The sequence below is a fragment of the Artemia franciscana genome, chromosome 3 (assembly GCF_032884065.1).
Source record: "Artemia franciscana chromosome 3, ASM3288406v1, whole genome shotgun sequence".
NCBI lineage: Eukaryota > Metazoa > Arthropoda > Branchiopoda > Anostraca > Artemiidae > Artemia > Artemia franciscana.
Window position 1 is genome coordinate 46,168,676 of NC_088865.1, and position 17,166 is coordinate 46,185,841.

At 35.4% G+C, this 17,166-nt stretch overlaps 1 long non-coding RNA gene across 1 annotated transcript in view; it reads right to left on the bottom strand.

Moving 5' to 3' along the window:
- Positions 1 to 854: 854 nt before the first annotated feature.
- The window catches only part of LOC136025326 (uncharacterized), a 101,772-nt gene continuing 85,460 nt past the window's right edge, over positions 855 to 17,166 (bottom strand). Inside the window, exon 5 of the long non-coding RNA XR_010617059.1 lies at positions 855 to 871. This is a non-coding gene — a long non-coding RNA (uncharacterized LOC136025326). The remainder of the gene's footprint in view (positions 872 to 17,166) is intronic.

Consider the following 17,166-nt stretch of genomic DNA (forward strand, 5'->3'; position numbering starts at 1 on the left):
GTTCCTTATGAAGATGCAAAAATAAGTAATTTTTAAAATTAAGAAGAGCGATTTTATTTCTTGTCAATTTTTACAACAAGATAATAATTGGAAGGTATTTGTCGCAGTCTATGGGGCAATTATTCCGTATGCCCCGTCAACTGGCACCGTTGCGGTAAAGTAAACTTCATTATAATATATTTTAAAACTTAAAGGTGTGTCGGACCAAGTGTTAAATATATAGTAAAGAAGACTTGGAATATTGTGTATATTGCTTTAGACTAAATTCTATATGTTTTTAACTTACAATTCTGACAGAATGCTTACTAAATATTTATTAAGACTGACTGAGAAGTCCTATCAGTTCGCAATATTATAAAATAAAAGGCTCTTTTAAGCCTTATCAAAATAAACAGAAATGTCAAGCCTTTATCGTATTCATATATATCAAACCGTGTCAGGCTTTATCGTGTTCATACCGGAGTGTTAATTTGATATCAATCATATTAATAGCAAACCGTTTATTATTTTGAATGGCAATTAAAGAGCGACCCTTGCTAACAAAAACTGAAACTCTAACCCAGTGATACCCAATGTTGTCCAGGTATACCCCCCGAGGGTCCACGGGAGACTTGAAGAGGGTGTAACGTTGTTGTGATACAAAAGTAAGTAAGTAAGTTTATTGTAACCCAAAATGATATAAAAATAAATACGGAGTAAGAAAACGAACAAAATTAATATAATCCACAAGAAATTAAGAAGGAAAACACAACACGAATAACATAACGATATCCACTTCATCACTGATCTGGAAAAAAAGTGAGAGGATCACTGGTACATATCTTCTTTGCAGTATTGGTCCTCAGATCCTTAGCGATGTTACCAAGCAGCACTAGAGGGTCAATAAGGCCAGAATGAAAAACAATCTTGTGATTTCTGTACCATCTTAGTAAATATAGGGAGAATTTACAATATTGAAAATAGGCTCTCCTTAGCTGAATACGGTCTTTATTCCGCAATAGAGGCTGAAAACCGGAAAGAAAATGAATTGTAAGAGAAAAATTACTATGGTAAAGTTTACATAAGCCTCGGCGGCTGTACCTTCCTCTATTAGGCGAGATTTTACCATAGGAGATGCAAATACACTACACAGCACTAGCAACCAGAGACTAGCATGTTGCCGAAAGTGTATTAGAAAAAGTAAATCCCAAGCCATTTCAACTTTGAGAGACACATGAGTAACCTTGTACTCACATGTAATGGAGGAGTAGGGTTAGAAACATCAAAACGCAAAAACTCGCCTTTTGAAAAATTTACAGAGAATCCAATCATACTCAAAGCATTGATCAAAAGATTAGTGAGGCCTGACCTGGTATGACTGACTAGCAGTACGTTATCAGCCTTGGCAATGTGACTAACAAAAGCATTTTCTAAAAACACAATAAGAGACAGCATTCTCAAACAGTCTGCAACCACATTTTTAGAAATATATGGAGACAGCACACCCCCTTGCCAGACTCTCTTCTTTACTGAGATAGGCTCAGATATATCGGACATTGATTTTTACCAAACCAGCAAATTGAAATACCAATATCAAATAAGTTTTACGAGGGAATATTGAATCCTGCACTAACTAAGCAGTGAAGCGCTTGCGAATGTACAACGTTGTCATAAGCGCCCGAAATATCAACCGAGCAAAAATAAAGTGTCCTTTTTTGCATTTTTGCCGAGACTAGCAACTGACCATTTATATCATAGGCTTGAAAACAACCAAAACCAGCTCTGAACCCAACTTGGTAATCAGAAAAATCACTTTTGGTCAAAATTTCATCACTTTTGGCCATACTGGAACATTCTGCCCATGAAGCAGGACACTTTAATTGGTCGACTACTGGAACACTGATCTTTTTATTTTTTCCTTTTTCAAAAACTGATGTTACGATTCCCGAAAGAAAACAATCTGGAACAAAACGCTGGGCTAAATATATCAAGAATACGAGGTGAATGTGTGTTAACAATAACGAACACTTAATGGCGAAGTGATTGCAACATTGACCATCCATATCGGGAGCACTTGATTTCCTAACCCTCTTTAAAGCCCGATCGATGTCACCACCAGATACTGACAATATGTGGGCTTGCTGAAGAGCTTGAGGAATAGTATTCTGCTATAAGGAAGAAGAAAAATGGTCTGGGTAGAACGATTAAATGTAGGAAAAAAACATGAGTAAAATAAGCAACAATATCACTGATTTGTTAATCGAAACGGTAACAGGCACACACTTGCTGCTATTAATTAAATTGGCCAAAGACTTCCGATCCGAGAGGTCATTCAGAGCATTCAGGCAGGCTTGACACAAAGATGATCTAAAGTGACGTTCCTAATTTTCATTAATTTAAAACACTTCTTCAGACTTGGGCCGATAACAAGCAATCCAAAGGCGAAACAAACACTTCGCCCAATTTTTAGATTTTTTCACTTCTGGGCACACATCAAACAACACATTTCTGATGCCAAATCTAAAATGTTCAACATAAATTGAAGCTGAAGTAGCTGATTTCTGACAATACACGAGCTGGAAATAGTAACAATTTAAGTCAATCCTAGCTCTCGGTGACCTTACTGAGGTTTGTAAAAGGTGAAACGGCACTTTCAGGCTTGACAACAACGAGCAAAGAACATACAAATAAACTTTAGAATTTATTTGTTTCCAATTTGGCTTGTCAAACTATCTAGTACCATTACGGTTACGAATGTAGGTACATTGTCTTTATTGATTAACTGATACCCACTAGGCAAAGCATCAAAAAACAGATCACTTCTTTCAGATTGGGACAGAAAATTGGTATTAATATCACCAGCCACAATCCATTTAATCCCTGATTAGTCACCTTTAGCAGAAATATCCAGAGTCACTGTCAAGAACCCAACAAGGAAGATAGGGAAGAAATATTCTTACGATTGCATGTCATATAGACATTGATGAGTACCATATTATTACACTTTATTGCCAGTAAATTGTTATCAGAAGAAATAAACTCTGGCTTCTGAGCGAGGTGAGCTCAAGTTGTAAGGCTCCCAGAGGGTCGACCGCGTGTATTTAGCTTCACGTACAAATGTCTGGTGGGTTTTAATATGATAAAACTATATTATAATAAAGAAGCTCCTCAATATGAAGATTTTAATTAAATTAAGAAGAATTAAGTAAAAGAAAGCGAAAACTATTGGCATTAGCAATCATTTCTTATCCTTGTTCAGATTTTTTTTTAACACTGGGCATCTGAAATTATAGAAACTATGATTCTCCTCGCAGTTGGCGCAATCTGGGCTTTCAGCGCAAGGATTATCACGTATTTTACCATGTCCAGCGCCGCACCGTGAACACTTTTGATTAGTCGATGGAAGTGGGCATTCACCAGCAATTTGGTTGAGCGATTGACAATGGTGACATCTAGTAAGTAATTTCTTGAAAGGTTTGGTTTTAAAAAGCTCGTATCCCAAACACATACCACCGTCTATAGCTTTATTTAAAAATAGCTTTTTTAGTTGCATCAATAAATAGTGGTTCACAATTTGTAAATGGTGGTTCACAAAAACTAATCTGGCTTAGATAGTGAAGAACTATAATATTGGCTTGAGTTCAGCTATGTACGTGGAAATTTTTTAAGAAGCTTAGCAACTGTTACTCGTCAATACGGTAATTCACCGTGGCAACCACCAACAACACCAACTGGAGAAAAATTTGGGGTGACAGATTGCAATAGCAGCTTCAATTTGTGATGATCGTAATCAAGAAAATACGAAGCTATTTATTGAGTGCGCATTTATTTGCAAAAGTGTCTGATGAAAATGATGAAGGCTTCCAACCATTGCTCTTACATACTGAAGAACGGTGGTGGTCGAATGGTGCATGTTTTTAATCAATTTTTGAATCAGTTTTAGAGTTTCTAGAAAGTAAAGATCCAGGTATAAAAAAGAAAACCTGATCAATTTGAAAAATATATCACTTATTCGACAGATTTGTTACAAAAATCTATTAAAATTTACTTACAATTACAAACGGAGAGCCTAAAGTAAAAAAAAAAACAAAAAAAACAAAGGGAACAAGTTCAGCTTTTCTCGGAGAATAGAAATTTATGAAGGAAAGCACAAGTGAGCACTAATTTTCCCGGTTTTAAGACTTATCACAGGTAGAATGCCTTAATGGGGATATTCAAACATATTTTCAACATTTCATTTCCTTGCATGATGACTTTGAAATCAGATTTGAAGATATTCCGACAATGGAAATATCACCACGGATCATAAATTCACTTGAATAAATGTAAATGGGGAATATGATACCAAAAGAGGACTTACATTGAATTCGTCTTAGCATTTATGGTGACAATCCTCGATTGAAGAAATTTCTCGTTGAAAATACTCTTTCTTACCTATACAATATAAATTTCAGTGCCCTAAGAGTGAAATATTTAAAAAATGTTTTTGAATTTGTTTATCATTAAATATATACAAAACTCCGTGTTCTTTGATTTCTTCATCCACGTATAGGTAATCATCAGGAACGATAAGTGGCAGCAGATTATCATGACTCAACTTGTATTCATCCTAGCATGCAAAGTCACGGTCACATTTTCTACCATATAATGTAACTTTATTTTTATTATATCTGTTCGTAAAGTCAATAATACTATTTTGATTCATATTATCGATTTTATGTGTTTCCATTTGCTTATTTGAAGCAATGTTGACCACAGCATTCTGATATGAAGAATCACTTTCTGTAACAGCCAAATAAAAATCTGTAGATTTATAATCATATTAGCCGGTATCTTCAGAGTGATTTTGTAAAAACCAGAATCTCTTATTATTCCAGCAATTGAATCGTAGACCTGGTTTTTTCCTACCAAAACAATTTAAAACCACGACAATACCGATCTTAAGAATAACCTGAAATCATGCTTAGGGTGTTTGCAATCATACCAGGGTAAGTATTTTGCCACTGATCAGATTTATCATATTGACAATAATAGCATAGGAAACATCTATTTTGAAAGTCAGAAATATCTTCAAGGCAGGAATTATAGTTTTTAATTTGCACTGCGTATCTTTTGTGCAATTTACATGAATTGTATAATCTACAATTTTCATTATAGTCATCAATAGCTATACAGTTCTCACAGGATGACCAACTGATCAATGTTTACAAACATAATGGACATGTGTAAACATTTTTTCATTGTTGATTGTCTCACTGCTAAAAAGAAACTGACTCGCGATCAGTAAAATGAATGTCTTCTAGGAGGAGGAGTAATCGAGTAACGTCAAAAAACTTATTCGACTTATTTGTTGTTGCAATGCCAAATAGCATTCTCAAACGAATTTCCAGGTAGTGCTCAAAAGTAAATCTTTAATATAACTCTAGAAAATTATTATTTAGAATCAAAATTTTTTTCAAAGTCACTAGATTCTGTTTGATTTTCTGTTTCTCAAATCCAACCATTTTAAATCTTGACACTTTCACTACCGATTATAGACTAACAAGGATTCTTTCTCGCTTGTAACAAACTTACTCCTTTTTATGGATAGATTCAGATTATTGTCTTCAATATATTGCTCTATTGCGCTTAATCTGTATTGTAATCTTTCTATATGAATTGTATCCACTTTTGCTCCAAAGTATAACTGTTCTTCCGACTTGAATTTGACAAATGATACTACATATCGGGCAAGCATCTCGTCCCATTCTATGGTTAGCCGACAGCCCCTTGTAACTTCTACTGCTACTTTAGGCATTCTAGGTTTTATTTTGCCACTGCTAGTGCTTTTAATATGCTATAGAGTAAAAGCATTCATTTATAAAGAATATTATCCTCGATGTTGACACACTGAACTCTTTTTCAGTAGGGAGGAAATCAAACAACTCACGAATCGTTGACCTTCAAAACTAGTTTTTGCCGGATTATAAAGGACCACCGGAAACAAAACAATTTACGTAAGATTGTATCATTTTCACATATAAATATTTTACCACGATCATTTTTTTATAATTAGGGCTTCCCCGCTTAAGTAGCGGACTCTAATAAGTCCTATTACATAATAAGACAACCCGAAGAAGCAGCCCCTTATAATGTAACAAACACCTGTCTCTGTAGTCATCCGGGGATACTGGCCGCTTGTATAAACGACAAGGGGGATACTTGCCGCTCAGAGTGCATAGCCGCTCGGAATGGTTGGGTAGTGTCCGTTAAAAACTATTGAGGACATATTACTAAGACCTTAATACTACCGCTACTAGCACTATTATTATGAATAATACTACTATTATTACTAATACTACTACTGTGACTACTATTGCAACTATGCCTGAAAATATGAAGTTGAAATTTTCAGGGAATTTCAAGGGGTGAAGGTGATCTAAATCACAGCACTCCATTTGTATCAGATTGTCAAAAGGGCGTATCAGCAATGTCTTAGGAACAGTTTGGTGTGTGAAGCTAAAACTTACAGGGCTTGTCGCGGGGGATGTTGAACTAACCCAAAGACAATAGTTGTATCCTATTGCAATTGGTTCTAGACTTACTAGTAGTACCGCTACGGCTACTGCTACCGTTATTACTACTGCTACTGCTACTACCACCATCACAGTTAAAGCTACCTCTATTAATTCTACTGCAACTACCACTGCTTGTACTATTACTGCTTGCACTGCTACTACAGGTGCTTAAGCTAAGCTTATTGAGCTACTTAAGCTAAGCTTATTAAACTATTAGTGCTTGTACTGCTACTACTGCTACTTAAGCTAAGCTTATTAAGGCGAAAAATTTGGGAAAATGAAAATAAAATTTTCAATGTGTATTGAAGGGGATGTTGGAGGAACGAAGCTGCTATGTGCATACTGCTATGAATGCTACTGCTGCTACTACAGTTGTTGCTACTACGCAAGCTAAGGGTATTAATGTGAAGCTTTGAAGGAATATATAGGCGGATGTTGAATTAAATTAAATAAAAAAACTAGTTTTTTTAACTGAAAGTAAGGAGCGACATTAAAACTTAAAACGAACAGAAGTTACTCCGTATATGAAATGGGTTTTCCCCTCCGCAATCCCTCGCTCTTTAAGCTAAAGTTTATAATTGTTTTAAAAATTAGAATTGTGGCAAAGAGTCAAACTTTAGCGTAAAGAGCGAGGAATTGCGGAGGGGAAAACCCATTTCATATACGGAGTAATTCCTGTTCGTTTTAAGTTTTAATGTCGCTCCTTACTTTCAGTTAAAAAAACTAGTATTTTTTAATTTAATTTCTGCACGTTTTTGAATTAATGCATGTTTGATTTTGGCTCTCCGCACATAAATTATTAAAATGAAATTTGCATATTATTTTTTTTTTTGGCTAAATGGCTTTCTCTTAATTTTGATCAGACGATTTTGAGAAATAAGGGGTGGTGAAGGAGGCGTAGTTGCCCTCCAATTTTTCGGTTACTTAAAAAGGTAACTAGAACTTTTAATTTTTAACGAACGTTTTTATTAGTAAAAAATATACGTAACTTAAGAATTAACTTACGTAACAAACTTTTATATTCTTATATTTTTATTATGTATATGAGGGGGTGTGTCCCCTCGTTAATACCTCGCTCTTTATACTAAATCTTAAGTTTTTTCCCAATTCTTTAAGAATGACCCCTGAATCAGAAAAGCCGTAGATTAAGTAGTTGAAATTACTAAAAATACTTTAGCATAAAGAGCGATGTATTTATTTCCTCCAAAATACATTGCTCTTTATGTTAAAGTATTTTTAGAACCCCTAATATGCTTAATTATCTCTGTTCGTTTTAAGTTTCAATGCTACTCCTTACTTTCAATTGAAAAAACTTTTTCATGTTTAGTTTTTCATTGTTTTTTTTTTTTTAGTAATGCTAGAAAATCCTGCACCCTTTTCATTGGGTTTCTCTTCCCCCATGACATAAAAAGCATCCTATGCAAATTGACTATGCGGAACAAAATGGCTATCTCAAAATTTTGATCCATTGAATTTGGGGGAAAAATGAGCGTGGGAGGGGGTCTAGGTGCCCTCTAATTTTTATAGTCACTTAAAAAAGGCACTAGAACTTTTCATTTCCATCAGAATGAGCCCTCTTACGACATTCTAGGAGCACTTGGTCGATACGATGACCCCTGGGAAAAAGAAAAAAAAAAAAAGAAATAAACACGCACCCCTGATCCGTCTTCTGGTAAAAAACACGAAATTACACATTTTTGTAGATAGGAGCTTGAAATTTTTGCTATAGGGTTATCTGGTACGCTGAATGCTATGGTGTGAGTTTTGTTAAGATTCTATGACTTTTAGGAATTGTTTCCCCCTATTTTCAAAAATAAGGTAAATTTTCTCAGGCTCGTACTTTTGATGACAGAGACTAAATTTGATGAAACTTATATATATAAAATCAGCATGAAAATTCGATTCTTTTGATGTATCTTTTAGCATCAATATTCCGATTTTTAGAGTTTCGTTTACTATTGAGCTGGATCACTCCTTACTACAGTTCGTTATCACGAACTGTTTAATGAGAACGAACTCTTGAGTATGTAGATTTTCAAAAAGGAGACACAGTAATATTTCAAGAACCGCTTACATTATTAAGTTATACCTTTAAGGGTAAGTTGTCACGGATTGTGAACTAGCCAGAATGCACCATGCGCATACTATTAGTACTATCAGTACAGTTGCTGTAACTAATATTGCTACAGGTATTAAGGTGAAACTTTTGGAGAATGTTTATTGAAAGTTTCAACGGAAAAACTATATATACATGCAGGCATTCAATAGGGCATATAAGAAAGGCAGTGCCACTATAATAGCTAGCAACATTATTGAAAGTTTTAAACAAGCTACTTTGACAAGAAATTAAAACTTGTAATGCCCTTTGTAAGAGTCAAAAGTAATTTAAGGATAAGCAACCCTCCTCCTAAGCCCATTCATTTCCAAAACACATCCAATCATAATTTTGAAACAGCCATTTTTTAAGCATATTTGAATGGTCCAGTAACTATGTTTCTAGGAATATTTGATATATCAGCCCTCCATACTTATGCCACTTGCCCAGCACGCTTTAAAATTAAATCTTGCTTAGAACTAAATCTAAAAGTACTGCGTGTATGGTTACCGATAAGATACCTCACCAATATGTTGAGAACGACTGGGGGTATTAAATTGAAATTTTTAGAGCTACTACTATTACTACTGCTGTTCTTACAATATAATAAACCATAAGAGTGCTAGAGAGCAAGAATTTATTTCTGTTATTTGTCAGTTATTTGTAGATTTTTTTTTCAAAATCTAGAGAAGAACAATGTTTTCTTTAAATGCCAAAAAAAGTTATTTTTCAAGGCAGAAGGGGGGGGGACAAAAAGGTTTGCAGTCCTGGTTAGAGTGAGAACGTAGCTCCTCTAACTCTCCTCTTTCTTGACGTTTTTTTAAGTAATAACGTTGGTATTTTGCATCTTATTTTAACTTGAGTGGTGCAAAAATTTTCAGTATATACGATTGCAGGTTCAACTGCACGATATCTGCCTTTGCCAGGAAACATCTTGAGCTACCTCGAACTTATGAACAAGGATGTTGGACGGGGAAGCACAGGGAGGGGGGCAGAGTTAGAGGAAACGCAGCAACAAAATCCCACCAAATTTCAATGATTAATTTGACCCCGATAAAGGCAAAAACCAATGGAACGAAAATTCTGGTATTATTCTTGGATTAATCGGTTGATAAATTAATCTTTCACCCCACAAATAGTAGTAAACGCCGCTTGATCCGGTTTGATCTTTTTTACTGCTTAAAAAGGGTCATAGTGCTTTCAATATCCCTTCTTGGGAGCCTTCTCTTGGAATTTTAGGACCATTGACTGTATACGACAAACCCTGAGAAAAAAAACGTACTCTTATCTTTGGTCAACCTTCTATGTTAAGAAATTGAAAATTTCCCAGTTTTGTAAACAGAGACTTGAAACAACGAAAGAAAGGTCATCTGATATGGTGAATTTGATAGGTGGCATATAGCTTTCGGAAAGATCATTTGCCCTTTTGAGGCGTTTTCCCCGTTTTGAGAAATCAGGCAAATTTTCCCAGGCTTGTAACTCTTGGTGGTCCTGCCAAAACGTATGAGATTTTATATATTTGATATTATGAACAAAAACAATTCTGTTGATGTATATATTGTTGTCAAAGCTTCTTTATTTTAGAGATTAGTTTGCTAACAACACGAGTCATTCCTTACTTACAATTAACTAAACAACACAAGTTTTTTCAACTGAAAGTAAAAAACAACATTAAAACTTAAAACGAACAGAAACTTATTACATATATGGGGGATTTTTCTTATGCGTAATAATTTTTGTTCATTTTTAGTTTTAAGGTAGCTCCTTACTTTCAGTCGAAAAAATCTCGTTTTGTTAGTTACTTTCTGATTGTCTCTTGAATAATGCTGGGAAACCCGGCACCCTCTTCATAGAAAATTCCTTCCCCCATGAAAACTTCCTTCATGGAAAAATCCTCCCCCGGGTTCCACTTCAAAAAAATCCCCCTGAAAACGTCTGTATACTTTACAATAACTAATACTGTATAAAAACAATGGGCAAAGTTCATAACTTGCAGCCCTTCCTCCAGGGACTGTGACATAATCAAAGACATAGTTAGTAGATTTTTCGACTATGCTGAACAAAACGGCTGTCTCAAAATTTTAATCGGGTGAGCTTGGGGAAAAAATGACCGTAGGTGGAAGCCTAGTTTCCCTCCAGTCTTTTGGTCACTTAAAAAGGGCACTAGAACTTTTAATATCCCTTCAAATAAGCTCTCATGATATTCTAGGACCATTGGGTCGATACGATCACCCTTGGGGGAAAAAAATTAAAACCTTAAAAAAAATACTTTTTTCCTTCAAAAATACAAATTGTACAATTTTGTAGATTAGAGCTTGAAACATTTACAGCAGGGTTCTCTGATACGCTAAATGAGATGGTTTGATTCTCATTGAGATCCTATGACTTTTAAAGGGTTGTTTCCTCTTTTTTCGAATATAAGGGAAATTTGTTTAGACTCGTAACTTTTGATGGGTAAAACTAAATTCAATGAAACTTATATATTTGAAATCAGTACAAATATCCAATTCTTTTGATGTATCTATTGGTATAAAAACTCTGTTTTAAGAGTTTCGGTTATTATTGAGCCGTGTCACTCCTTACTTAAAGTTCGTTACCACGAACTGTTTGATTCGTTACGACAAACTGTTTAATGAAAATTTTTCACGTCTACGATTTTCTTGGATGAGAGTAATTTACAAGACAGGAATAAATCATTTATTACTAATTACTGATTCAGGTAGCAGTTGTTCTTTTGCAGATGTTTTCAGGGTATTAAAAATAGAGTTTGAAGGACTTGAATGAAAAAAAAAACAAATCAGCAGCAAAATATCATGTGAAGCTATGCAGCAGGGTCCTCTATTCCCCGTCTAGAGTTTCAAAATTTTTACAACTTCATCTTAGTTTTTCTAAATTCTTGCATATTTCACCTGCTTGTTTTTTTTTTTTTTTTTTTTTTTTTTTTGCTTCCAGTTCTAAGTTGCAAATTCAGGTTTTCCCGTTTCAAATAGGCTATATTGCTGAAAAAAAACACTCTTTCAATGGGGGGGGGGGTTATGAGTCAGTGTTTAACAAAATTAACTATTATGACGCCTTTTTGCTGACTCGTAATGTTGTTTACTTCTTTCTCAGAAACCAATTTTATCAAGGAAGACTGCGTTAGTAATCACACAGAAAAAGTTAGCTATTATTTTTGCAACTTTTTACGTGAAATTATACATACGAGTAAACAATTATTTCGCGCGTGTTCAGTAAAGCTGGAGGATGAGGTCTTAAGTAATATACAAGACTGATTTAATTTGTTTAGTAGTAGGCACTCTCCGCCTTAGCTCTGTTTTTCGTAGTTTCATTCATGAAAATTTTTCCAAACCACAGTTTTTCAAAGAAAATTTAAGAGACACATTAAGACCTAAGATAGGAAAAAAAGTCATATATTATCAAACCATACGTGGTAACGAAATATAAATAAGGAGCGACCCGACTCACTAGTAATCGAAACTATAAAACACAGAATTTTGATACAATAGAAACTTTTTAGGCTGATTTCAAATATATAAGCTTCTCTAAGTTTAGTCTTACCCATCAAAGGTTACGACCCTGATGTTGAGAGGGTAGGAAACTGATAAAGAACTTTGGTCGCTTATCCACCAAAGCAGTTTTGCACTACGAGTTCCTATGGAACATAATCTATGTGCGATTATGTAGCAAGCTAAATCAAAAGACACTATGTGTTCTCTGGTCATCAAAGTGGCATATTTGCGATTGGTTGGGAGGGCCTTAGTGTATTAAGCTAAAACCCTCTGGTAAAGTTGAGGGGGAAGCAATTAGATGTTGAGATAAGACTTAAGGGAGAGGGCAAAGACAAATCAAAAGACCCTATTCGTATGTACCCAGGCTATTGAAATAGGGTAGCCGCATTGTCTGAGAAACGACTTGGTAAACATAATTGTACAATTTGATCGCTGTTACGAGGTCAAGGGAACCTCAAATTTTGGCCTTGAGCAGGGGTTGGAGGTAAATCTGAAGACCCCATGCGTCTTTCAGATTGTCATTATAGCGTATCTGCAATAGATCAGGAACTGTATGGTGTATACAGCTGAAGGTTTCAAGTAGTTTAGGGAGAGTAGGTAGACATCAGACGACTTCAATGTTTTTGTTCAGGAAAATAACTGAAAATGTAACGTCTGAAATACACCAAAACGTTCAGATACTTTGGGGAAAGGGGTAAGTGGAATTCAAATTTCATGTTAGAAGTTGAAGAGTGGCAAAAATGTTATGTCTCCGTTCCAGCTAATGGTTTATCAAGAGATACGGCAAACCAAAAGACATTTTTTGGTGCTAGGAAATCAACTTAGTGTATCTACAATATCTTGGTAGTATCCATGGGGATTAAATTGAAACTTTCAGGAAATGTTGGAAGGCCAAATGAACTACTGAATTGAAGACGGGGGAAGGAAAGGGGAGTAAGTACCGAAACATATTTGCACTGTAAACCCCTGTGGAGCTTATAATACATTAACAGTTAAGTATCAAGGTGAATCTTAATACACTGTGTAATGCCAGTTAATCAAAACGGATATCATGAAAACTAGAAAACTAGTTAAATTATCAATTTGAAGTTTTAGGGGATGCTGGGGGTCGATTATCTCAGAATTCAGGCTCGGTAGGGGGGGCAGAAGTAGGCTAAATTGGAACACAAAAATATATCTAAATTATCAAAATTGCATATCAGCAACATCTTGGGAGCGACTTTTGAGGATAGAGATTAAATATACCCGAGCTTCATATGCGCTTTACTGAAATCAAAATATATCTTAAACAGTCTCTCTCCTATAACTACAACAAAGAAAATTGCCGAGGCTTCCAAGAATTACTATCGTTATAAATTAGACGATCATTCTGCTCTTCATTCCTTCTTTCCAGGAACTAAAATAAATAAATAAGAGTTCTACCATATGAAATCAAAAATGACCATGAAGCTTATAACAAGCTGAAACTATCCTGAATATGAGGGATTTGCCGCCTCTTTAACCCCTTGGTTTTTAGGCAACAGTTCTATAGGACTTAAAAATACTTCTTACAACAATTTCAACGGCTTTTGTGTTTTAGCATTCATTTTTAAAGAATTTTTTTAAGTCATTTTTTCAATTAAAAAATTAGTCAGTTCTTCTTAATCTTTATTTTTTTATTTATTCTTACAAAGAATGCAACAAAAGAAACAAAATAAGATCCAATTAGTTTCTGGTTCAATTTCTCTTGCATTAAATGATTTTCTCTGGTATTTCTGATTTTCACTTGCACCTCCCCTGGTTTTCTCTAAAATTTTTGTGGCATTTCTCTGGTCTTAAAGTCAATTCTTTAGTCGTTTTTAAAGGACAGAAAGTCAAACTTTAGCTCAAAGAATGGGGACTGAAAAGAATGACATCCCTTCATATGCGACATAATTTTTGTTTCTCTTAAGTTTTAATGAGGGGGCCTCGCCCTTTTCAGTCCCCAGTCTTTGAGTTAACGTTTGACTTTGTGTTCTTTCTGTGAAGCCTCAACAATTTTCAATGTTGCAATTATAGGAGAGAAACTGTTTAATATACATTTTGATTTGAGTAAAGCGCACATGAAGCTCAGGCATATAGAGGGCTTAAGAGGTGGATGATTTTCTCCTTTTTAAGGTTATTTCTATTCTCGAATTATGTTGAGGTAATTTTTGTTCAGAATTTGAGAAAAAAGTACCAGCCCTTTTTGGAACATCCAATACTCAGGCGAAAAATGTTTCAGCATTCTTATCCCTTTCTTAAATAAAATCCTGAAAATCCTCTTTCACAACCCTCTCCAGACACTCCCAGAATGTTTTAACTCCATACCCCCTGTAGTCCCCGATATCTTGTAGATACACTTTTTAAGTTCTGATATCTTAAATTCTCCTTAAATTCTCCAGTCTTTGAGTTAACGTTTGACTTTGTGTTCTTTCTGTGAAGCCTCAACAATTTTCAATGTTGCAATTATAGGAGAGAAACTGTTTAATATACATTTTGATTTGAGTAAAGCGCACATGAAGCTCAGGCATATAGAGGGCTTAAGAGGTGGATGATTTTCTCCTTTTTAAGGTTATTTCTATTCTCGAATTATGTTGAGGTAATTTTTGTTCAGAATTTGAGAAAAAAGTACCAGCCCTTTTTGGAACATCCAATACTCAGGCGAAAAATGTTTCAGCATTCTTTTCCCTTTCTTAAATAAAATCCTGAAAATCCTCTTTCACAACCCTCTCCAGACACTCCCAGAATGTTTTAACTCCATACCCCCTGTAGTCCCCGATATCTTGTAGATACACTTTTTGATAGCCTGGGTGTATATACTGTCTTTTGGTTCACTCCACCACTTCACCGTGAACAATTTTGAAACACCAGTGGGGCTAATAGTGCCAAAATCTTAAGTAGATTCAAGGCAAAAATATTTTGACACTCTCATTTTCTTTTTCCAATAACAAAATATTAAGTCCCTTTGCCGTTTCTCCTCCCAACGCTCTGAAATTTTAATATATATTCTCAAGAGTTTCGATTTACTTCTGCGCCTCTCCAAAGTCAGAATTCTAAGGTAATCGGTCCCCAACATCCCCTGTAAGTGGTTTTCTAGTTTTCATGCTATATTTTTTGATCAACTGGCATCACATTGTGTCTTATGATTTATCTTGCCACTTAACCGTGAATGTATCATACGTTCCATAGAGGGTTTATATTATTATCGAAGTTTTAGTTTTCAGTGGAAAGGACTACTCTTTACTTATAGCTTGTTATAACGAGCTTTCATATGCACCAGTCTTTTAAACGTGAACGAAAGCTACTACTCCCTCCTTTAACCCTGTTTTAAACCCCCAAAACTGAACCTCCCCTTACCCCATCCTTCCCAAAGCAGTACTTAAATTTTCAACACCTTGCTCAAATCCTTTTTGAAATATTGCAGATAGTCTGCTTTGATGACCTGGATACACGAAATGTGTGTTTTGATTTACCTCTGCCCATCCGTGAGTCAAAATCAGAGATCTACTCCTATCCTTCCCGCTGTCGCTTCACCACTTCCTGAAAGTTTTGACTCCCATTCTATTTCCTGGATATTGCAGATAATTTGAAAACTCAGATATACTTGACCAAGTATCTTTTGGTCTACTGAGGTACGCGAGTTGTTTCTAGAGTATACCATTAAGAAACTGTGAGAATTTCGGCTTAGCGATCGATTCCTAAGAGTTTCTTTCTGATGGGGCAACCCAGACCAAACATAGCCTTCTGCTCTTTTAGAATCTCATTGAAGAACGAGTGATTCAAATTAGACTTCTCAACCTTTACATTTTTTTTTTCTTACAAAATCGCTATCTAAAACATAGATCCGATTTAAAAAGGAAACAAGGTGGGGCTAGATAGGAGAAAATGTGTGGGATGGGACTGATTGCCTTATATCACTTTCATGCCTAAAAAGAGCATTAAACTTTCAATTATAATTGAATGAGCTCCCTCTCAACTTTAAATGACCGCCCCTTCAATGCGAAAGGACAGAGACAAAATTTTTGGGCCTTTTCTGGCACTTTATGAGGTCCCATTTTCGGGAGTAAATCATGTTTTTACCTCAACATTGGCTTTTCATTTGCCAAAAAACATAAGAACATAAGTTTCAAACTGACCGTAAAACATATTGGCCTGTTCAGGCCCTGCTTTAAGATGGGAGGGTCCCTCTCCTCAAAAAATTGTTTATGCACATGTTGTTTCTATTTTCCCAAGTGCTTATGGCTGTCAGTTTTAAACTTGTCAGAGAGAGGATTTTTTTTTGTCCATTTCCAAGCCCTATTACACCCTGTCCTCCTCTATCTTCGAAAATTGTGAATCTCTTGACCGAGAGAACAATCCCTGAAAGTTTTGAGCCAATCGCCTATCAAAATCAAATCAGCCTCCCTTTTTTTTAAAACCTAGGCTCAAACAATTGGCAAGCTCCATCATTTACGGCCCTTGTCCTAGGGACTGTGGGGGTCATGCCATTTCCGTAGGCATATTTTATTTTACCACTCAACTATTCTAAAAAGATGGCTTAAAAATGTGATCGGATTTCTCTTGGAATACTATGAGGCTAGGTAGCGCAAAAGGCACAGGTAGGGGTCCGTTTGCCCTCCCAATACACTTGGCTTCTACTCTGATACTTTGTGCTCTTTTTAAGTGCAAATAAGAATTCGAGGGAACTCAGTCACCCTTTGTGCCTCTCGAAACCTCTTGCGACCCACAGTACGTAAGAAAAGTCAAAAATACCCTTTTCACCACACAGATCAAAAGTTCTAAAAACATACCACCTGGCAATATAATCTTTGCGGCCAAAGATTTGACTGCAAAAATCTTTGCAGTCAAAGATATTTTCAAGTAAAGTCGGTGCACGTACATGCATTTATCTTGCAAAGAGAACAATCATAATATCGGAATGATGCAACAATTTTTAATCTGCAGAATAGAAAGGGAAGGATAAAAAAACAAAATTAATGAGGAGCATATCCAAATACAATTATTTAAAAATAAAATAAAATGGTAT